Source organism: Pinus tabuliformis, chromosome 3_1 (assembly GCF_031772625.1).
Source record: "Pinus tabuliformis cultivar Carrire ecotype Pingquan chromosome 3_1, CPIR1, whole genome shotgun sequence".
NCBI lineage: Eukaryota > Viridiplantae > Streptophyta > Pinopsida > Pinales > Pinaceae > Pinus > Pinus tabuliformis.
The window spans coordinates 501,332,464-501,354,688 of NC_142301.1; positions in this window are offsets into that span (position 1 = coordinate 501,332,464).

Sequence of the window (22,225 nt, forward strand, 5' to 3'; positions counted from 1 at the left end):
GACAATGAAGATAGAATTAATGGTTATGTATGTTATCTATTGGTATTGTGATGATTGTAACATTAATGGTTATGCATGTTCTCCATTGATATTATGATGGTAATAACATAAATGGTTATGTTTGGTCTTTATTGAATTTATGATGATGATGGCAGTAAAGGATATGTATGCTCTCTATTGATATCATGATGATGATAGCTTTGATGGATAGGTATGCTTTCTATTGATGTTACGATGTTGATAGCTTTGATGGATATGTATGTTTCCATTGATGTTATGATGATGATAGCCATGATGGATGTGTCCCCTATGTTACCTACTTGCATTAGTTCTGGTTCACAATGAACAATGATGGGAATGACTAGGTGATCTTGATGATGTTATTATGACAATGAATAACACAGAGAAACCTTGTTACTAATGATTATTGAGTATGGCAGGAAACCACCAAAGTCACTCGCATATGACTAGTTGACGACCCCAGGTTTTATGAAAATTTATATATTGTCTTTGAAATTCTAAGTCAATTTTGAAAACCTGCTATATATGTTTATCTATATTTTGATGATATGTTAGTGGTTGTAGGCATATATTAGTTGCTTGGTTGAATGACTCACATATGGGCGATGGAGTTGTACAATTGGATGGAATTGCATGGGAGGGGTTGGATAGTGTCCCTAATCTCACCCACTAGCACTCTTGTCGTGACTTGGGCTGGAAGGGTTGAAACACCTTCGTCTTGAAGATCACGATGTCATGGGCGAAGGTCCCAAAGTTGGGTCACTCATGAGGATTTTACTATGGGGCACGCATCAAGGCAGATTCCTTGATCCTTGACACCATTAGTCCCACTATAGCAGGAAACATAAGAGATGATAGTGGGTTTTATCGTTGCACCTATACTTTCCCCTTGTAGCCACTGAATGCTTGAAGGGCAAGTGGCGTGACACCCTTGGAGCTTCAAGGGAATTTCTTGAAGGGCACGACTAACTTGGCACCCTTGGCATCACAAATAAACTATTAGGTGTGACACGCTTAGAACTTCAAGGGAAATTCTTGAAGGGCACGACCAAACTTGGCACCCTTGAAATCATTAAAAATAAATAAATTAATAAATATAATCAAGATATTAAAACCAAGTAAATTCGCATCAAGGGTAAATGATGTTAGAACTCGAGGAAATTAAATCAAGAATAAAACTTGGGTGAAGAGGATCATAGGAAGAAATAAAATATTTTACCTTAAAAACTCTACCCTTCCCATGTTGGAAAATATTAGGTAGAAAATGTAATTTAATTAGGTAAAAGGGGAAAGAGGGACATAAATGTAAGGATAAATATTAATCCTAAAATAGTTAAACCTAACTAAGAGAAGAGGATGGTGAATTAAAATAAGATTAATAAATTAAATTTTAGAGAAATTTAGAGAACCTCCATGTGGAAACAACCAACATAAGAATATCCATCTAAGAGATAACTTGAGTTAAATTAGGGAGTAGATAGGGGATCAAAGCTTGACTTATCAATTGAATTTAGTAATAAACACAAAGTAATGGAGTAAAAAGGGGGATCAAGAGACATCTAGGAGAAGAAATAGGAATCTTTTTGAGGTGAGGAAAAATAGTATTTTTAAATTAAAATTTAAGTAAACAATTTTGGAGATCCTTAATGAGAGAATGACACATGGGTGGGTGAATAATCAAACTATTGGATTATCAAAAATAATTAATTATGCATGAAATTCCAAGTGTCACCTATGAGGAATCCTATAAAAGAAAGGGCAAGTCATGTAAAAAGGGACTTTTCTTTATCCTATTTTTGGATGGATGAGACTATGCCAGAGTACTGACTACGAGCTATAGTGAGTTTGGTGAGGTAGAGGGCTTTAGAGAGGGGACTCTTGAGCCAAGGAGTGCTCTCCTCTACCAGCTAATCCATTCCTCCATTGTACAACCCCATTGCAGCTCGGGGGTCCACGAGGAAGGAGAGTACCCAAGGAGTAGGCTGGGAGGTCAACTGGTGGGTCATTGCATTTAGATTAAGAACATCGACATTCACACTTGGAGGCGACCGACAATGAAGGAGGGAAAATAGTGGAAAGTCAAGTTTGAATCTAGTCTCCTATTGAATGATACCTATGTTGTTATAATATTCTTTTGTATGACTTCATTATGATTTTAGTTAATAACATGTAAATTTAGATGATATGTTCAATAAAGTGAAATTCAGGAAATTGTTATATAATGCTTAATACCTTTTGAGTTCCCAATGTTATTTTCTCATGGTTGTATTTTTATAAAAAAAAAAAATATAAGGTTTGTCCCTACACTTCGTATCAGAGCCATGTTGAACCCTTGAGACCTATGGGCCCATGCATGCATGACTAGTTTTGTTAAATATCTACTACATTATATCAAATGGTGACCTACCAAGTCTATGAATCCCCAAATTGTAGCCTTAAGACACCAAAGACTTCACTACAATCTCAATACAGAGATTTCAACCACTCTAGTCTTCTCCGTTATTTTAAAACTGTGCTTCTTTCAATTATTGCAACTGGTGCTATGAATGGAAGCATACTAGTTCGCACAATATTCGAATAAAGAATTATGTCCCTACACATTATTGGCCTTAGGATATTGCAGTTAAAGCAGATAATTGGGAGGCGATGGAGATCTTGCACAAAGTCTATCAATAACCCTATTTTGTGTATGATTAATATTACTTATGGTTTTGGTTTTATTTTATTTTGCACTAGATGACGTCAAAGACTTGGCTATTTCTCTGCTTATAACTACTACAAACAGGATTCTCTATATTCTTTTTCGTGAATTTTGTATTTTGCATATTAGGTAGAATCTGGGCAATACTTTAAATGTAGCGCTATTGAATGTTTCTGTCATCCACGGGAACTGATTATTTTTCTGTAATCTCTTTTCCATAATCGGTGTGTAGTGGATTTCTTGATCTAATTCTTACTTGATCTGTGTTGAATTTATTCTTTTAAATCAGTGTTACAGATATTTCTCCGGATGTTTCTGAATTTTTGCATGTTTTCATAATGCCCATTTTTCTGAATTTTTTTTCTTCAGTTGTTCAAGTTTATGCTTGCTGATAATTTTTGACACTTTTCCTGATATTTCTGATAAGTTCCTTTCTGAACCCTCCATGATATGTTCCCTGAAATCATATTTACGACATTGCTTTAATTAATGTCTTAGCCATAAGTATGAAGCTTTGTAGGTAGTAAGAGTTACTTAGATTTCTTAAATAATGGTATTTTCATAGGTGGCATTAGCCAGCTCCTTGTTGGGTAAAATCATTTTTATTTCCTTCTTAGAGGGATGTGACTTAAACGTTGAAATGATAGGTGAAATGACAATAACAATCATCAAGTATCAAACAAGGCCCACAGGATCATGAGTACCAAGTGGAAACAATATGGAACGTAGAAATTTGCAAAGGTGTCCTGTGCTTAATCATCAAAAGTGGTCAGCAAGAAATCAAAGGACACCATATAGGCATCCAGCTCAGCACTCGCACGGGGTACCTCAACAAACCCGTCAACCACAACAGCACCAGCCTATGTGAAGTCACACCTCCTCAGCACCGATCCAAATAATCTAGCTCTTTCCAGCGGAGTTCCAGACCAACTCCCTGTTCAGTTGGTAGTAGGAGCCAAGCTCCTAAGATGGGTGGTTGGACTTGTGGAGGTCCTCACTACGAGAGGGATTGCCCTCAGAAGGTAGGTAATATCAACTCAACTAAGAATGCAACTACAGTGGGGGATCTGGGGAAGACTCATCACATCCATGCAGTAGTGAACAATCGCCAGGTCAAACACCAGTCCACTGTGTTGGAAACCTCAGGTAATATTGATGGTATGAGTTTTGTCATTTTAATAGATCCAGGAGCTACTGATTCCTTTATTTCTCTAAATGCATTATCAAGGATTAAACATAAATAAATTTCACAATATGAATTTAGACATGTAGAAATGGCATGTGGTATGAAAAGAAATGTAGGAAGGATGGTAAAGGATTGTGAGGTGGACCTGGGTGTATGTAAGACCAAGGTATCCTTGTACTCTACAATTTTAGGAGTCTATGACGTAGTTATAGGAATGGATTGGTTGGAATGACATGAGGCACTCCTAGACTGCAAAGACAAGATTCTACATTTCACAGATGATGACAGCCAAAGAAAATCATTAAGGGGAAAGAACTGAGGGGTGTCCCTGAGGTTCATCTCCTCCATACAACTAATGAAATATAGGCAAAAGCAATGTCAAATGTTCTCGGCCTTAGCTCTAAACGATAAGGGTGATTCTGAAAACCTTGATAAACATACATTTCTTGTTGAATTTAAGGATTTATTTCTCGAAGAACTACCCAGTCTACCCCCAAAAAGGGAAATTGATTTAACTATCGACCTTAAACCAAGCATTGAACCTATTGCAAAGGCACCCTATCATATGTTGGCTCTAGAGCTAAAGGAATTACAGATCCAATTAAAGGAATTGTTGGACTTAGGGTTCATACGACCTAGCATATCTCCGTGGGGATCCCCTGTGATTTTCGTTAAGAAGAAGGATGGGTCTTGGCGACTGTGCATTGACTACCGCTAGTTGAATAAAGTGAGGATAAAAATCAATACCCTCTGCCAAGGATATATGACTTGTTTGATCAAATGAGGGGGGAAACTGTGTTTTCAAAGATATGTATGAGGTCGGGATATCATCAGTTGAGAATCAAGGAAGAAGATATCTCGAAGATAACCTTTAAGACAAGATTTGGGCATTATGAATTTGTAGTTTTACCCTTTAGACTGACAAATGCCCCCAGTGTTTTCATGAGTTTGATTAACGGAATATTTCGAGATTACTTAGACAAATTTGTACAATTTTTTATCGATGACATTTTGATCTACTCAAAGACCCTAGAATAGCATGACGAACACTTGAGGGTAGTTCTTTAACGTCTTAAAGAAAACCAATTATACGGGAATTTGTCAAAGTGTTCCTTTTACCAAACCAAGATTCATTATCTTGGACACATTATCTCTGGGGATGGTATTGCAGTAGACCCAGTAAATATCGAGGCCATCATGGAATGGCCAACACCAAGAAATGTTCATGAAATACAAAGTTTCATGGGCATGGCAGGGTATTAACATAGATTTGTCTAAGGGTTTTTGACGATAGCAATCCCCATTACTAAGCTCCAAAGAGAGAACAAGAAATTCAATTGGACTGAAAAATGTGAAGAGGCATTCCAAAGGTTAAAGGCGTTATTAATGACAACACCAATTTTGAAGGTGTTAGATATGGAACAAGAATCTTCAGTTTGCACTGATGCCTCCAAGGAAGGGTTGGGTTGTGTGTTGATGCAAGAAGAGTAATAGCTTATGCATCAAGGAAACTTAGAACCCATGAAGAAAACTACACAACCCATGATCTAGAAATGGTAGCCATTGTTTATGCACTAAAGATTTGGAGACACTACCTTCTAGGAAGGAAGTTTGATCTTAGGACTGACCATTGTGGGCTACAACACATATTCACTCAAGACCACTTAAATGCAAGACAAAGATGATGGTTTGAGCTAATTAGTGAATATGATTTTGATATCACTTACATAAAAGGAACGGTAAATAGGGTGGTTGATGCTTTAAGTAGTAGGCCTCGTATATTTTTAGTGATTCCCTTAAAGAAAATTTTGAGGGAGAAACTGCTTGATTTACAATTTAAAGACACCTAGTATCAGGAGATTACCAAAAGTTTGAGAGAGGATGAAATGAGGATCCCAAAATATGAAGAATACTCCCTTGATAACAATGGGCTACTACGATTTCGGGGAAGGATATATGTATCACCGAATGAATATATATGCTAGTTAATCTTGAATGAAGCACATCACGCAGTATACAGGCACACCCTGGTGTTAAGAAGATGAGTGCGGACCTGAAACCACTCTTCTTTTGGAAAGGGATGAAGAAGGACATCGTAAACTTGGTAGCAAGATGCTTAGAGTGTCAACAAGTAAAAGTTGAACACAGACATCCAACAGGATTATTACAATCCCATGAGATACCAAAATCAAAATGGGAAGTTATATCAATGGACTTCATTGTGGGACTACCAATGAACTCAAGAAGACATGATTCCATATTTGTAGCGGTGGACACGTTGACCAAGAGCGCCTATTTCTTACCAGTTAAGACTACATATAAGGCACCAGAAATAGCCAAAGTTTTTATTAATGAGATTATGAGATTGCATGGAGTGCCTAGGAAGATCATACCTGATAGGGGAGTAGTGTTTACAGGAAGGTTTGGACAAATTTCTAAGAAGCCTTGGGAACCCAGTTGAACTTTAGCACTGCTTATCACCCTGACACAGATGCGCAGACATAGAGGAATAATCAAATCCTCGAAGACATGCTTCGGATGTATGTGATGGACCAACAAAAGAGATGGGAGGAGTTTTTACCCCTCGTGGAATTTTCTTAAAATAATAGTTATCAGAGTTCCATAAAAATGGCACCATTTGAGTTCTTATATGGAAGACCTTGCAGAACACCTCTCAGTTGGGACCGACTAGAGGACCGAGTATTAATAGGAACAAAAGTGGTGCAAGAGATGGAAGAGCAAATGACTATGATTAGGGGAAGGCTAAAAGAAGCACAAGATCAACAAAAGATCTATGTTGATTCTCATCGGATAGACTGAAGTTATGAAGTGGGAGACAGGGTGTTCCTGAGAGTAAGGCCCCAAAAAAGCTCTATAAGATTTGGAAAGGGAGAAAAATTGTCTCCACGGTTTGTGAGACCTTTTGAAATCTTATAAAGGAAAGGTTCGGTGGCATATGGGTTTGCCTTACCTCCATCTTTAGTGCATATGCATGATGTGTTTTATGTTTCTGTTTTACGTCATTATATTTCAGATCCTTCGCATGTTATTGACTTTGTTCATTGGTAGGTTTTGGACGAGGGAACAGTAATGGCCGAACCAGTTCACATACTAGAGAAGGGAACCTTGTAGCTTAGACGACGGTTAGTGGACCAGGTTAAGGTTCAGTGGGACAACTATATTCCCAGTTCATCTACTTAGGAGGATTCCGAGGAGGTGCATCATCATTTTCCTTACCTATTCCAAGGACTTCGAGATGAATTTTATTATTAAGAGGGGGTGTATGTAGTGCCCCGCTCTAGTTGACTGACAATGATATGATATTAACATTTATTTAGCCCTAAGGCCCACACATTATTCTTTGAGGACCTCAGGTTGAGGATCCAGACACATGAATCTATTATTAGTGGTTGTGATGTTTATGTATGTTCTCCATTGATATTATGATGGTTGTAGCATAAATGGTTATGTTTGGTCTTTATTGAATTTATTATGATGATGGCAGTAAAGGATATGTATGCTCTCTATTGATATCATGATGATGATAGCTTTGATGGATAGGTATGCTTTCTATTGATGTTATGATGTTGATAGCTTTGATGGATATGTATGTTTCCATTGATGTTATGATGATGATAGCGATGATGGATGTGTCCCCTATGTTACCTACTTTCATTAGTTCTGGTTCACAATGAACAATGATGTGAATGACTAGGTGATTTTGATGATGTTATTATGACAATGACTAATGCCAAGAAACCTTGTTACTGGTGATTATTGAGTATGGAAGGAAACCACCAAAGGCACTCGCATATGACGAGTTGACGACACTTGGTTTGATGAAAATTTATTTTTTTTCTTTGAAATTCTAAGTCAATTTTGAATACGTACTATATATGATTATCTATATTTTGATGATATGTTAGTGGTTGCAGGCACAGATTAGTTCCTTGGCCGAATGAATCACATATGGGTGATGGGGTTGTACAATTGGATGGAACTGCATGGGAGGGGTGGGATAGTGTCCCTGATCTCATCCACTAGCACTCCCGTCGTGACTTAGGCTGGAAGGGTTGAAACACCTTCGCTTTGAAGATCATGATGTCATGGGGGTAGGTCCCAAAGTTGGGTCACTCACGAGGATTTTACTATGGGGTGCACATCAAGGCGGATTCCTTGATCCCCGACACCATTAGTCTCATTATAGCGGGCACCATAAGAGATGATAGTGGTCTCCGTTGTTGCACCTATACTTTCCCCTCGTAGCCACTGAATGCTTGAAGGGAAAGTGGTGTGGAATCCTTGGAACTTCAAGGGAATTTCTTGAAGGGCACGACTAACTTGGCACCCTTGGCATCACAAATAAACTGTTAGGCGTGGCACCGTTGGAACTTCAAGGGAAGTTCTTGAAGGGCACGACCAAAGTTGGCACCCTTGGAATCATTAAAAATAAATAAATTAATAAATATTATCAAGATATGGAAACCAGATAAATTCACATCAAGGGTAAATGATCTTAGAAATCGAGGAAATTAAATCAAGAATAAAACTTGGGTTAAGAGGATCATAGGAAGAAATAAAATATTTTACCTTAAAAACTCTACCCTTCGCATGTTGGAAAATATTAGGTAGATAATGTAATTTAATTAGGTAAAAAGGGGAAAGAGGGACATAAATGTAAGGATAAATAGTAATCCTAAAATAGTTCAACCTAATTAAGAGAAGAGGATGGTGAATTAAAATAAGATTAATAAATTAAATATTAGAGAAATTTAGAGAACCTCCATGTGGCAACAATCAACATAAGAATATCCATCTAAGAGATAACTTGAGTTAAATTAGGGAGTAGATAGGGGATCAAATCTTGACTTATCAATTGAATTTAGTAATAAACACAAAGTAAGGGAGTAAAAAGGGGGATCAAGAGATAACTAGGAGAAGAAATAGGAATCTTGTTGAGGTGAGGAAAAATATTATTTTTAAATTAAAATTTAAGTAAACAATTTTGGAGATCCTTGATGAGAGAATGACACATGGGTGGGTGAATAATCAAACTACTGGATTATCAAAAAGAATTAATTATGCATGAATTCCAAGTGTCACCTATGAGGACTCCTATAAAAGAAAGGGCAGGTCATGAGAGAAGGGACTTTTCTTTACCCTATTGTTGGATGGATGAGACTATGCCATAGTAGTGACTACGAGCTATAATGAGTTTGGTGAAGTAGAGGACTTTAGAGAGGGGACTTTTGAGCCAAAGAGTGCTCTCCTCTACCAGCTAATACATTCCTCCATTGTACAACTCCATTGTAGCTTGGGGGTCCGTGAGGAGGGAGAGTACCCAAGGAGTAGGCTAGGAGGTCAATCGTTGGGTCATTGCATTCAGATTAAACACATCGACGTTCACACTTGGAGGTGACCGACAACAAAGGAGGGCAAATATCAGAAATTCAAGTTTGAATCTCGTCTCCTGGTGAATGGTACCTATGTTATTATAATATTCTTTTGGATGACTTCAATATGGTTTTAGTTAATAACATGTAAATTAGATGATATGTTCAATAAAATGAAATTCAGGAAAGTGTTCTATAATGCTTAATAATTTTCGAGTTCCCAATGCTATTTTCTTATGGTTGTATTTTTATAATAAAAAAAATTATACGGTTGGTCCCTACATTTCTCAGATAACCCTGCTCCAGAAGTCGAACTGACTGGTCTCTCTCAGTGCATCTCCAAGTGACCCTCAAGTCCCCTTTTATACTTTCTCTGTTGATGAATCAACGGCCGAGATTAAGTCCCTAATCAACGGCTAAGATTAAAATAGACTTGATCCTTATCTTTTGGAAGCTTCTCATCCTTATCTTTATTAATACCCATTAATATTTTATTTTCCTAAGTTTAGACTTAGGAACTCATTAAAAATATTAATTATTTTAATAACTCTTCATCCGGATGGATTTTTCCAAAATGATTTCTGGGTTTTGGAGATCTCATGTGCTTTAGCCTCTTGATGACAACTTAGCCGCTCGAATGCAACAAAGTTATCACTTTACATAATTAGCACATGGACATATGGGTTATGGGTTCACGTATATATTGGAAGCTTCTAATTGGCATATTTTACAATAAACCCGACCAATCACATAATCAACGGAATCACAAAGAAACAGTGGAATATAACATAACCTGACCAATCACTATCGACCTTCCTTTAACCCCATATGGCCAGAACCCAAATAAAATTAAAACCTCTTTGATAACCTATCGGGTTCGCTCAGGTCATTAACCCTCGCATATGTAAGCGCGCGATTACCACCTGATAAACCATCCAATGGACGGTCCTGATGGCTGGAATTCAATGAGCTTTTAGGCCCATTATATAAACCCTCATCGCGTTTGTTTTTCGAATTAACAGCCACACTTATTTGCACACGATATGTGTCTGATCACCCTTAAATGGGCGGTTCGATCACCTCCAGACTTTAAACTTGGTTTAATTATTTCTTAAGTCTGCTTTTAGGATTAAACTTCGCCGTTGGTGACCATGCGATGACCATTAGATCTATGGATTTGTTGATCGGACAATCCAAATCTACTCCTGGGTTTCTTCATGAATTTTGTTAAGTTCTCTCGTTCCACCAATCTTATCTGTCGATCTAGATGATTCGACAATGTCACTGTGCTTATTCAATCTCCTCCGTTGACTTGATATCATTCACTTATTGGTGGAATTACGTTATAATAGAGTTATCTGCCATACTCTATTTAAGGAGAATTCCATAGGAACTTCGTCTTACACTCGCATCACTCCATACACAGCTCTCGTGTTATCTTTGGATCACCATCGATCCTTGTAGTGATCGATGGTCGATCAACAAACCTGAACATTGCAAACATCTAATTTATAGGTCAACAATACACAGATACACGAAAATCCACATAACACGCATATTTCTATTATACATGGAATTGATTACAGACTAAAGCCTCTCGACCTTAGTTACAAATTTCTCCTTCAACTACATTGTATCCTATCTCCTATCACAACACATAGTTACACAATTTATAGAAATAACTACAAAATCATGGATCGTTCTAGATCCATGATCTTCTCCTAAAATCGTTCAATAAAATCCCCTAAATCTCTCTATACACATACATGGAACATAATTACATTTAATCAAGCCTTATAAAGACTTATCAATTCCATCAATTTAGCTTTGTTTTAACAGAATTTCCCCATCTTGCAATGATTGTCCATGTTTCCTCTTTCACAGCTTTGGATTCCGATTTTAATGAAGGGTGCTCGGATGCTCCTGCATCAGACTCCCGATGTACAAAAATTTATGACCTCTTGGTCATATGCTTCTCCTTCATCCCTTAGAACTTCTAGCCACATTCTTTGTGGAATTGCCTTTATGATCTTTCTGTGAGTTGCAACGAAACCTCTACAGTAACAAGTCTCCTTCTTGCTACACGATACCTCACTAAGCTTCTCTCCTCTGAGCTTAGTCTTTCGAAATCTCTTTGGTTCTCTCTTCTTTGGAACCATTTGAGCTCTCCATGCTCTAGGTTGATGTAATCTTCTCACCTTCTGTGGTCGCTATTTGTACGACAATGTAAAGAACAAAAACTCATGAGTCTTCAACATAACTCTACCTCCTCCTTTTGTCTGCAAACTCCTTCTCACAGGAAATATTTTCCCTGCTTTGATACCAAAATTGATGACATCTTAGCCGCTTGAACGCATCAAAGTTATCACTTTACAGAATTAGTACATGGACTTGTGGGTTATGGGCCCACGTATATATCAGAAGCTTCTAATTGGCGGATTTTACAATAAACCCGGCCAATGACATAATCAGCAGAATCACAAAGAAACATTAGAATATAACGTAACCCCACCAATCACCACCAGCCTTCCTTTAACTGCATATGGCCGGAACCAAAATAAAATTAAAACCTCATTGATAACCTACCGGGTCCGCTCAGGCCATTAACCCTCGCACATGTACGTGTGCGATTACGTATGATCAACCATCCAACAGACGGTCCTGATGGCCGGAATTCAACGAGCTTTTAATCCCGTTATATAAACACTCATCGCGTCCGGTTTTCAAATTAATGGTCGCACTTATTTGCACGCGATATGCGTCTGATCACCCTTAAATGGACGGTTCGATCACCTTTGGACTTTAAACTCAGTTTAATGATTTCTCAAGTCCGCTTTTAGGATTAAACTTTGGCATTGGTGACCACGCGATGACCGTTAGATCTATGGATCTGTTGATCGGACGATCCAAATCTACTCTCGGGTTTCTTCATGAATTTTATCAGGTTTTCTCGTTCCACCAATCTTATCCATCGCTCTAGATGCTCTTACGGTGTCGTTGTGCTTATTCAATCTCCTCCGTTGACTTGATCTCATTCGCTTATTGGTGGAATTATGTTATAACACAAAGTTATCTGCCATACTTTGTTTAAGGAGAATTCCATAGGAACTTTGTCTTACACTCGCATCACTCCATACACAGCTCTCGTATTATTTTTGGATCACCATCGATCCTTGTAGTGATCGATGGTTGATCAACAAACCTGAACATTACACACATCTAATTTATAGGTCAACAATACACAGATACACGGAAATCCACATAACACGCATATCCTTCAACTACATTGTATCCTCTTTCCTATCACAACACGCAGTTACACAATTTATAGAAATAACTACAGAATCATGGATCATTCTAGATCCACGATCTTCTCCTAAAATCATTCAATCAAATCCCCTAAATCTCTCTATACGCATACATGGCAGATAATTACATTTAATCAAGCCTTCTAAAGACTTATCAATTCCATCAATTTAGCTATTTTTTAACAGAATTTGCCCCATTGTGCAATGATTGTCCATGGTTCCTCTTTCACATCTTTGGATTTCGATTTTAATGAAGGGTGCTCGGATGCTCCTGCATCACCTCTCCACCAATTTTCATGGATAAATCAAATCCGATGCCACCCCAAATCAACAGTGACTACATGAAAAATATGATCTGTGATGATATATTGTTCGATGGACAAGTATTGGTAGGTGGAATTCTCCTTAGTTGAGAGGGAATGTTAATCTTTGCAATTGCGGTAAAATTCCACCTTGGACAAATCAAATGACCGAGATAATGATTTCATTAGATTCCTCTTTTCGAGAGGACCAAAATCAACCTAAAGATCACTCAATTTGATAAAGAGGAAGTTCATTTATGAATTATTTAATTCATACATGTATTATGGAATGGGTAGGCTCTAACGCATCATCCAACCCTAGTTTCAAGCTGAGAAGTGAGCGAGACAATTTTTTCTCCCAATTCAAATCACAATTCGAATTTGAGGAAGCTCTTGTTTACTAAGTTTATCAAAAGCAAATTTTCGAATGTTTAATTGTCGACCAAACGGGCATTGTTATTTTCACAACTAGAAATGAGAAAGTAGATATTATGAAGGAAGTGTTTACAATCATCTTGTATGATGCTAATATCAACATGTTTAAAGGTTACACTAGAAGTGATGGTTGTATTTCATAGTTTACCAAAGTTTGAAGTTGATCATGAACTTTGATCCAAGAAACCTTAAGATATCGATTTGTAACCACATGCAACTCTAGATCCATTTCCATTAGTTTTGTAACCAAGCATGTTGCTAAGTTAACGTCTTTGACTAAAAATTTGTATGGAAGTTTCCATTGTTTGTTGCGTGATCTTCTTTGACACACTAAAAATTGAAATGGATCATTTCTCTATACAATTTCCATTGAATTGAAAATGCAAGTTAATTATTGTAGGGAACACATATTACTATTGGAGCTTTCCATCTATACATTAAACTGGGTATCTATAGAGTTAATTTATTTGTTCAAAAGTGGGTTTCGACAATTAAATTATATTTGAATATTTTGTCATTTTCAAGGGAATATATGTGTCATGTTTATTTGTCAATTGGATACGTTTGAGTGTTTATGCCTTGAAGGAGGCTCTGTGTTTTTGGAACTCACTAAAATCATTTGAATTCTATAAGAATCGATTACACACTTGAAATCAAGAATAACGTTAACTTAAAAATAGTATTTTTTCTTACTAGTTAAACTGAATTTTGAAATGGTTGCATGTTTGGTAGAACATTGTCATCGAGTTTTCCACATGAAGGATTATAGTTTTTATCTATGTCCTTTTGAGCATTATGGAAATATTTTTGGCTTCTCATCTTGTATCTGATAGTGGGGAATAATACTAGTGGCTAGCAGTCAAGTTTCTAGTTTTGAAGCCCTATCAATAAAGTATGTATAATTAAGATTGAGCCTTAAGAGTTAAGTTCCAATAATTTGTGGTCGAATTTTAAAAACCTAATCTGCTAGGGTTATGGTGAGGAATTGAACCATTAACAATAATCCAAGGGACCTAGCAAGTTGAATCCAATGGTTAGATTAATGTATTTAAATGTCTATCATATTAATGGAAATGTATTTTATGTTTATCTTTGCAAATTCTAGTTTGCAGCTCCACAAATACAAACATGCCATGTTAAACAATGACTTATAGTATGGATTTTTGTGTAACATCATGCTACTTATCTAATTGTTGTTTAAAATAATATATTTCTTTGTCAAAAAGAGTTGGTATTTCCCAAGAGTCTCAACCTACAAATTTTGATCCTTCGTCTGGTATCAAATCAATAGATGGAGAGGTACATGGAAACAATTGTTGTTCAACTTTACTATGAAGCAATCATAGTTTTAGGTTTTTCAAAATGCAAATGGAGAATTGAAATTTTTGGCAGAAAACCAATTAATATTGGTATTTAAATTATTATATGAAACATTTCCAAGACATGAAATTATGCTACTTTGAGAATATTATGGGTAATATAAATACAATAAAATCATGGATAATTGCTTTATACTTACAATATTCATTTCATCATGTATTATTTTTAACACTAATATCACCCCTAATCTCGGTTTGTAAGATAATATCAATGAAGCTGGAAATTATCAAAATATTGCAATTGAACCTCTTCTCTTTTATTGCTCTAATTTGTATTGGAGGGAGGGAATGTAGTATATGATGTATATTTCAATGGAAGAGTATGACATATTTTTGGATGTACCACACACAAAATTTCCATTTCACTATGTCTGATAGTAGCGAGTTCTGGTAATAGTAGACATGTGAAACATAGGGATGACAATAATATGATTTATAATGAAGACAAAGTCCACATGAAATACATCTTATAAATCAATTGTTACATGATACTTATGAGAGGACCATATTTGTTTTCATGATCAACACAAACTAGATATGGATGAAGTTCCATGCCATGGAAACTCCATATATGTAACTTAATTTGTGTTAAGGATTTTAACATTTTGTATCAATTATGTCAAATAATAAATGTTAGTTATGTATAACTTGTTGCAATATAGTTGTTTCCATCAAATAATGTTCTCCTTGGTTCCATTAAAAAAGGAAAGGATATTAGTGAGTAATTTGGATGTTTAATAAAAAGTATATCCATGTAAGAAAAAATTATATTCAAAACATATAAATACATTAATGTGTCTTGTATTGAAAACAATATACTACTACAATGATGTAAAAGGCTCACGTGCCCCACAAAAAATGTTATGCCACTCTCCCATAAATCTAATATTGCATTCAAAATTTCATTGCAAATCATTAGTTGATTATATGGATTGGCATGCAATGAATATGAGTAAGGAGTGTTTCAAATTCCTATTGATTTTAAGATATTAAATCACATAGAGAATAGTTGGCCTAACATTTTTATAGGTGAGTCATGGAGTGTAAGGCTTGGCTTACTCATGGACAAAGTGATCCATTTTATTTCCAATATATGACTAATTCAATTTGTCTCATTCTATTAATAAATTATAATAGCTCTCCTTGGATGTTTGTGAAGAAATACCATTTGATGTTTTTATCTATAAACTATCATGGATATTCCATTGGATAGTTCGTCGCAACAAATCTAATGAATATAAATTGAAATCTATACCATGGAGGCTAAATTCTTTTAGATTCTATATTTGTTAATTATTGACTTTGTTCTTATGCATGGAATAGGTAAAATTTGAAAAAATAGAGAACAAAAAATACAATCATACACCACCCACAATGAACATTAATACTTATTATAGGAAATTGTTATGAGAGAAAACCAAAGTAGAAGGTGAGGATGCGAGTACAAAGGAGAAAGTACTCTCTAAGACTTGTGGCCTATTAGGCTACTGCAAAAATGTTAAACCATATGTCATGCTCTCTAAATCCCACTCCCAATTTCTCTATTCTACGTTGGAACAAGATACAATAGCATAGAATGGAACCCCTACTCCTCCTAAAGGTCTAGGATATAGCATAGCCTGATATCCAACTAGGGGTTAAGTTTGGCTCCTTCAACTCTCAATTAGGGCTACAACTTTGACCCTTATACAACACTCTTTATAACCCACATGTGGCTATCCCTTTTTGCATGAGTAACAAGGGATGTTGTGGCATCCTCTTTGACCATGTTGGTCAAACCAAAAGTTCAACTTTTGGGATGTTTAACTTTTGCATACAAACTCAAATTCACATGTTTCTTGCATCATTGGAAAGGTATCTGAGTGTAGAACATTATGATGTCTCTCACTAAAGAGAGATTTTTTACCCCAAAAAAACATTGTTTAATTCCTCAAAATGGCCCTGAAAGATTTCATACCCCAAATTATTCTCCAAATTGGGAACCATTGGTAAAAGTAACCTTGCAAGTTGATTCCCCCAAATTTTCCACTTTGAAAGCCCTCAGATAGATGAAAAATAATACAATGATCAAATCCATATCATGTTGATTCTTATTGTTATTGGAAATCATCATGTCAATGGCATGGATGCATATGCAACCATAGATAGAAGAGATGTTACTACTACACAATAGAATTGGAATTATGATATTTCACAACCTTTACCTGAAAGGTCGTTTGTGGGGTATGTTTTTTTTTAGATAACTATCCATGGATTTTGAGGCCTTGGACCATGCTCAAATATATGAACAATTCAAATCTTATGACAAATTAAAAAAAAAAAATGATACATCAATAATTTGTGGTATAATCATTTGTGTATCATTTATTTGACTAGTTGTTATGGCTTATGAATAAAGACAAAAGGATTATTGTTTTCCCACATTGTGATGAGGGAATTTGTTTTAGATGTTTCAAATATTTTCATATTTGTGTATATGTAAGATATAGGATGATTTTATAAGTATGGCAAACTTAAGAGAGCTTTTAATTGACATACACCAATAGAAAGCATGACACAAATAGATTTCGGGTGGGGGGGGGAGGGGATAGTCAATGTTAGAAGGCTAATACTTGGGAGGAAATGCTCAATGGTGATTGATTTGTACATTGTTGTGGATATTCAACTAATTCATCACAATAAATCTTGTAAGTTTTGGTAAAATTTGCATCATGCAATGTTTATTAATTATTATAGTTTAGTATTACAAATTTATTGCCTAAAATATTGAAATAAACTAATAATTTAATAAAATAAACTAAAAATAAAAATCATTGCACCATCCACAAATCCACACAATGATTATAAGACATACCATGGGAAAATATAACATGAAAAATCCCATATAGAGGGTGAGGACTATATTTTTCACTTTTCTTCATAAAGGTAAAATGCAAATACAAAGAAAGATGAACACAATGTCAAGTTGAAGTAGAGACAATGGCCTAAATTGATGTTATAGGATCATCCACTACCTTTGTTATGCTTACAATATCCCACTCCTTTCCTATAATAAAACACGGAACAATAAATCAATGCAATATGAGTTGAATCCCCTCTTTTCCTACCAACCTAGTATTTTAAACATGTCTTGATATTAATATAAGGTTAAGGTTAAGTTTTTCATTCCTTAAGTCTTGATTAGGGTGAGAGTTTAAGAACATCTATAGTAGCCTTGAAACTCTACATGTTATTGATTCCACATGCATGAGTAGCAGGATGTAATATGGCATCCACTTGATATTATGGTGGTGAATGCATATTAGGTCAACTTGGGAGAATCATAAATTTCTCATCGGACTATGTTTGAGGTCATGTTTTCATTATTGGAAATTTGTAAATGTATAAAACAACATTGAAGGGTTGGGAACTTGGGTTCTAAAGCTTTGACAACAAAGAGATTTTTTGATGCCTCAAATGGGTTTTAAAATTTTCTGCAAAATAGGTTATGCCCCTAAAATGGCTCGTACAAGTCTATGGCTCCAATTTTATCACTCATAAAGTACCAAAATAAATTAAAAACTACATAAAAATCCATTTTGGATCATACCTCCCCATTTTGAGATGTTTTTCCTCCCCAAAATATTTTATTAAAGGATATGGGAAAATTTTCCCCTGACTTCTCCCTGAATGACCATTTGACCTTGCCTAAAAGTTTTCCTTTTAACTCAACTTACTAGAGTTCATATTTACATTTTCCATTTTGGAATTATTATGCAAAATGGTATCCTTGCTAAATCTATATGATATTTTAGTGTTAAGTCTTCTATGTTTAATTTCCCTAATCCAACATAAAAGGTTCATAGAGTTTTAGATTCTCTGTAATCACTACTAAGTAAATAATATATATAGAGGTAGATTCAGTATGTAGGCATTATCACCTTCCTATTTCAACACTTTTAAAGGATCATAAAGCATATCCTTGATATTATTACTAGGACCTCATAGAATTTCTTTATATTGGTGCAAATAGACTCGATCTCCTACCTTGAATGTCTTCTCAACGATATGTGGTTCGTATTAGGCCTTATGCTTTCCCATGACTTTTCGATGTCTTCTGTACTTGTAAATGGATCTTCTTGTTCTTGTTAATAAATATCTAGCATTTATTTCATCTCATCTGTTGTCTTCTCTTTGTCATGTATGTTGTTCATATATAACATCTAAAGGTGAAGGTGGAAAAATATATAAAGAAAGTTTTAAAAGGGGACTCGTTAGTGGAAGTGTGGACTTCTTTGGTATAAGATTGTTGAATATGTGTCAAATTTTTAACTTGGGTCCTTGAATGCCTTTAATTGTAACCCTTAAAAAGCTAAATCAATTTCATGCTCACTACTTCTATTTCCCCACCTATTGTGGATGCAAAATTGTATATCTCTTCAACTTGATTTCCATATTCTTCCAAAAGGTAGTCCATAAGGCACAAAGAAATCTCATATTTCTATCTAAGATGACGCTCCTTGTTTCCTATTAATGGGTTTGTTTGTCCCACAAGTATGCATATTTTAATAAATTGAGACACGTCTTCTTGCATTTTGAGCTAATACAAGCATCTTTGTATGTTGGTCATGGTTTTCCCAACACCAAAATGATCTACAACTTCTGGGTTGTGTGATTCTCTAATAAGCTGCAACCTTTCTCCTCAAGGAATGTAGATCTTATTTATTTTGTGGAGAAACCCATCATAGAGATAGTAGTTATCCTTGTTATCACCTTTTGCCTCGTAAATGTGTCCTTGTAACTACTGAAATATCTCCTCAAATTCCTCATATTATATGTCTCATCATGGGTGATGTCTCCACATGCATAAGAGTACACAAATTAATGCTCTTGGGTGTGGGTGGCCTTGAAATAATGTCTTCCAACTTATTAGTACACCATACATGATGGTAAGATGAAATAGTTGCAAAAATTCCATCCACTTGTAATGTCATGTTTAATGAAGTTTACTTTGGGCATACAGATATTGCAGTGGCTAGTGATTAATGTCGATAATAGTTTCATTTTCTATCAAATAGTGCTTTTATTTCTTAATATATTACACTAAAGCATATATCTCTTTTTCATGAGCAAGTTAGCATTGGAAATAATACTGAGAGGGGGGTGAATCAGTATTATCAGATCAATAATTTTATTTCCCAAATAGATTTATATACGCTACTTCAGTGAAGCGAACAAGAGTGTACACGCAACTGTGATTAAATATACCAGTGTATATCCAGAGAACTTGTGATTTAGACAATTTATCATGTGTTTATCTTAAACCAGTACATCAATAATTTATTAGACAGTGCAATAAAAGCATAATAAAGCATCACACATAAGAAACACACACGAACACCAATATTTAAGGTGGAAACCCAATGTGGGTGAAAAACCACCTATTGCTGTCGTCTCTGTCTTCTTTTAATAATAAGAAAATATGTTTACAATCTTGTATTGGTGCAGACTCATACCAGTACACAGGCATCCACCTGCAGAAGGCTACAACCTTCTCTCATTTTCCAATTTCTACTGGAAGGGAGCTGCAACCCCCTAGCTCTTGTACTAGCCAATATGTTTACTAGTATGTAGGTGCCGACCTACAGAAGGCTACGACCTTCTTTCTTCCTCCATGGACCACATTTCATGAATTTTTAGACTGGATACTCCTGGATCAAAACACCACAATCTGAAGGCCATGTTTCATCCAATTTTCATACTGGACCCATTGAAAACTTTTTAAACTTAAACTGTATCAACCAACATTCAGTTAATCTGAACAATCAGATCACTGACACCAGAACACCGTGTTGAACCCAGAACCCTGCATCATCATTTAGAACCAGCTGTAACCTCAAAAAATTCATGCATTAGAGTGTACACGTTACTTGGCTGAACCCATACTGCGTGTATATGCTACTTCTGTTAATCAAACTTGTGTATACCTTCAAAACTACTACAAACATAAACTTTTGAATCAAGTCTATACCAACCAATAATATATTGAATATCTACTGTCAACTTACAGAGATTTACACATGCAGGGACAGAGATCACTTCTTCTCACTTATACAATAATGCCAACCTCCTTATGCATTCAGTTTTACATTCAGGGCTAAAAAGACTTCATTGATAGACAGCAATAAAACAACAAAATTTGATCAGATAGATCAGTTAGATATGAAAAAGAAGCTTTTCTTTTGTATACACTACTTGAAATAACAGAACTTGCGTGTATATGCTCTTTGGCCGAGACGAACCTACGTACAGATCTGCAAATATTGACTCAGAACTTTGCTGCAATTCCAGACTTCAAACCAACCCAGATCATGATAGATAACAGGTGCAAAACATCAAATCTAGTCTCAACCAATATCATATCATTCAAGAATAAGTCATTTCAGGTCTCATGATCCTGATCTAATATTGAACTCAAGGTTCACATAAATATTTCAAATCTAGTCCCAAACATATTTTTGCAACATAAAATATACTTCAGAAAGAAGTATTCCTTAGAATCTTATTGCTTGCACTACTAGCTTTATGATCTTCTCCTCCTTATATAGCTTTAGGCCCTTTGTCAATACCTTGGACCAAAAACACTTAGGACCAATACCTTGGACCAAAACCACTTAGGACCAATACCTTGGATCAAATACCTAGGGTCAATACCACAGACCAAATACCTTGATTTTCCATCCCATACGTGTTTTTCCTTCTGTGAAAGTGCGTGTATACATATACGCTCTTTTTGTTCTGTGTTCCCGCGTGTATACGCTACTTTGACAAAGTGAACCAGTGTATACCTCTCTTTCTTCAATCTCTAGAGCCTAATTTGTAATCCTTTGTTGTTAACCTATTGCACTGTGAATTGTCATCTGCGTGAGTTGCCATCAAGGACAATACTTGTATCATAATGCCAACAATCTCCCCTTTTGTACTTGATGGCAACAAAAACACCAAGACACTCTCCCCCTTTGACATCAAGGGAAAAGGGCGGACCAAGATATTTTACCTTTTTGATATACATTATGTTGTCCATGCTCCCCCTGAGTATATGTAGAGTCTGCAAAAAAATATAGAATAACATGACTCTATAACTCAACTAAGTGAGAATGACCTTCCTATCACCAACGACTCATGCATACATCAATCTCCAAACCAAGTGGGGATACACTAGATTTGAATCATCCACCCAACCAAGTGGGGATATACCAATTGTTTATACATGATAGAAATACATTAAATATTACATCATCCATCCCATGCAAAGTGGGGATACAAATTACATCATTTGTCCAATAGGACTCATTCAAATGTATGAGAAGACATATCACACTCTAGACTTTTACATGACTTAAGCAATAAATGGTATAAATATCTAAAGCCATAGCTGGACTCAACAACCTAATGCCAAAAAATCAGAATGTGTGTGAAGGCTAATGCTCCCCCTGAACCTATGCTACATGTGCATTGTTA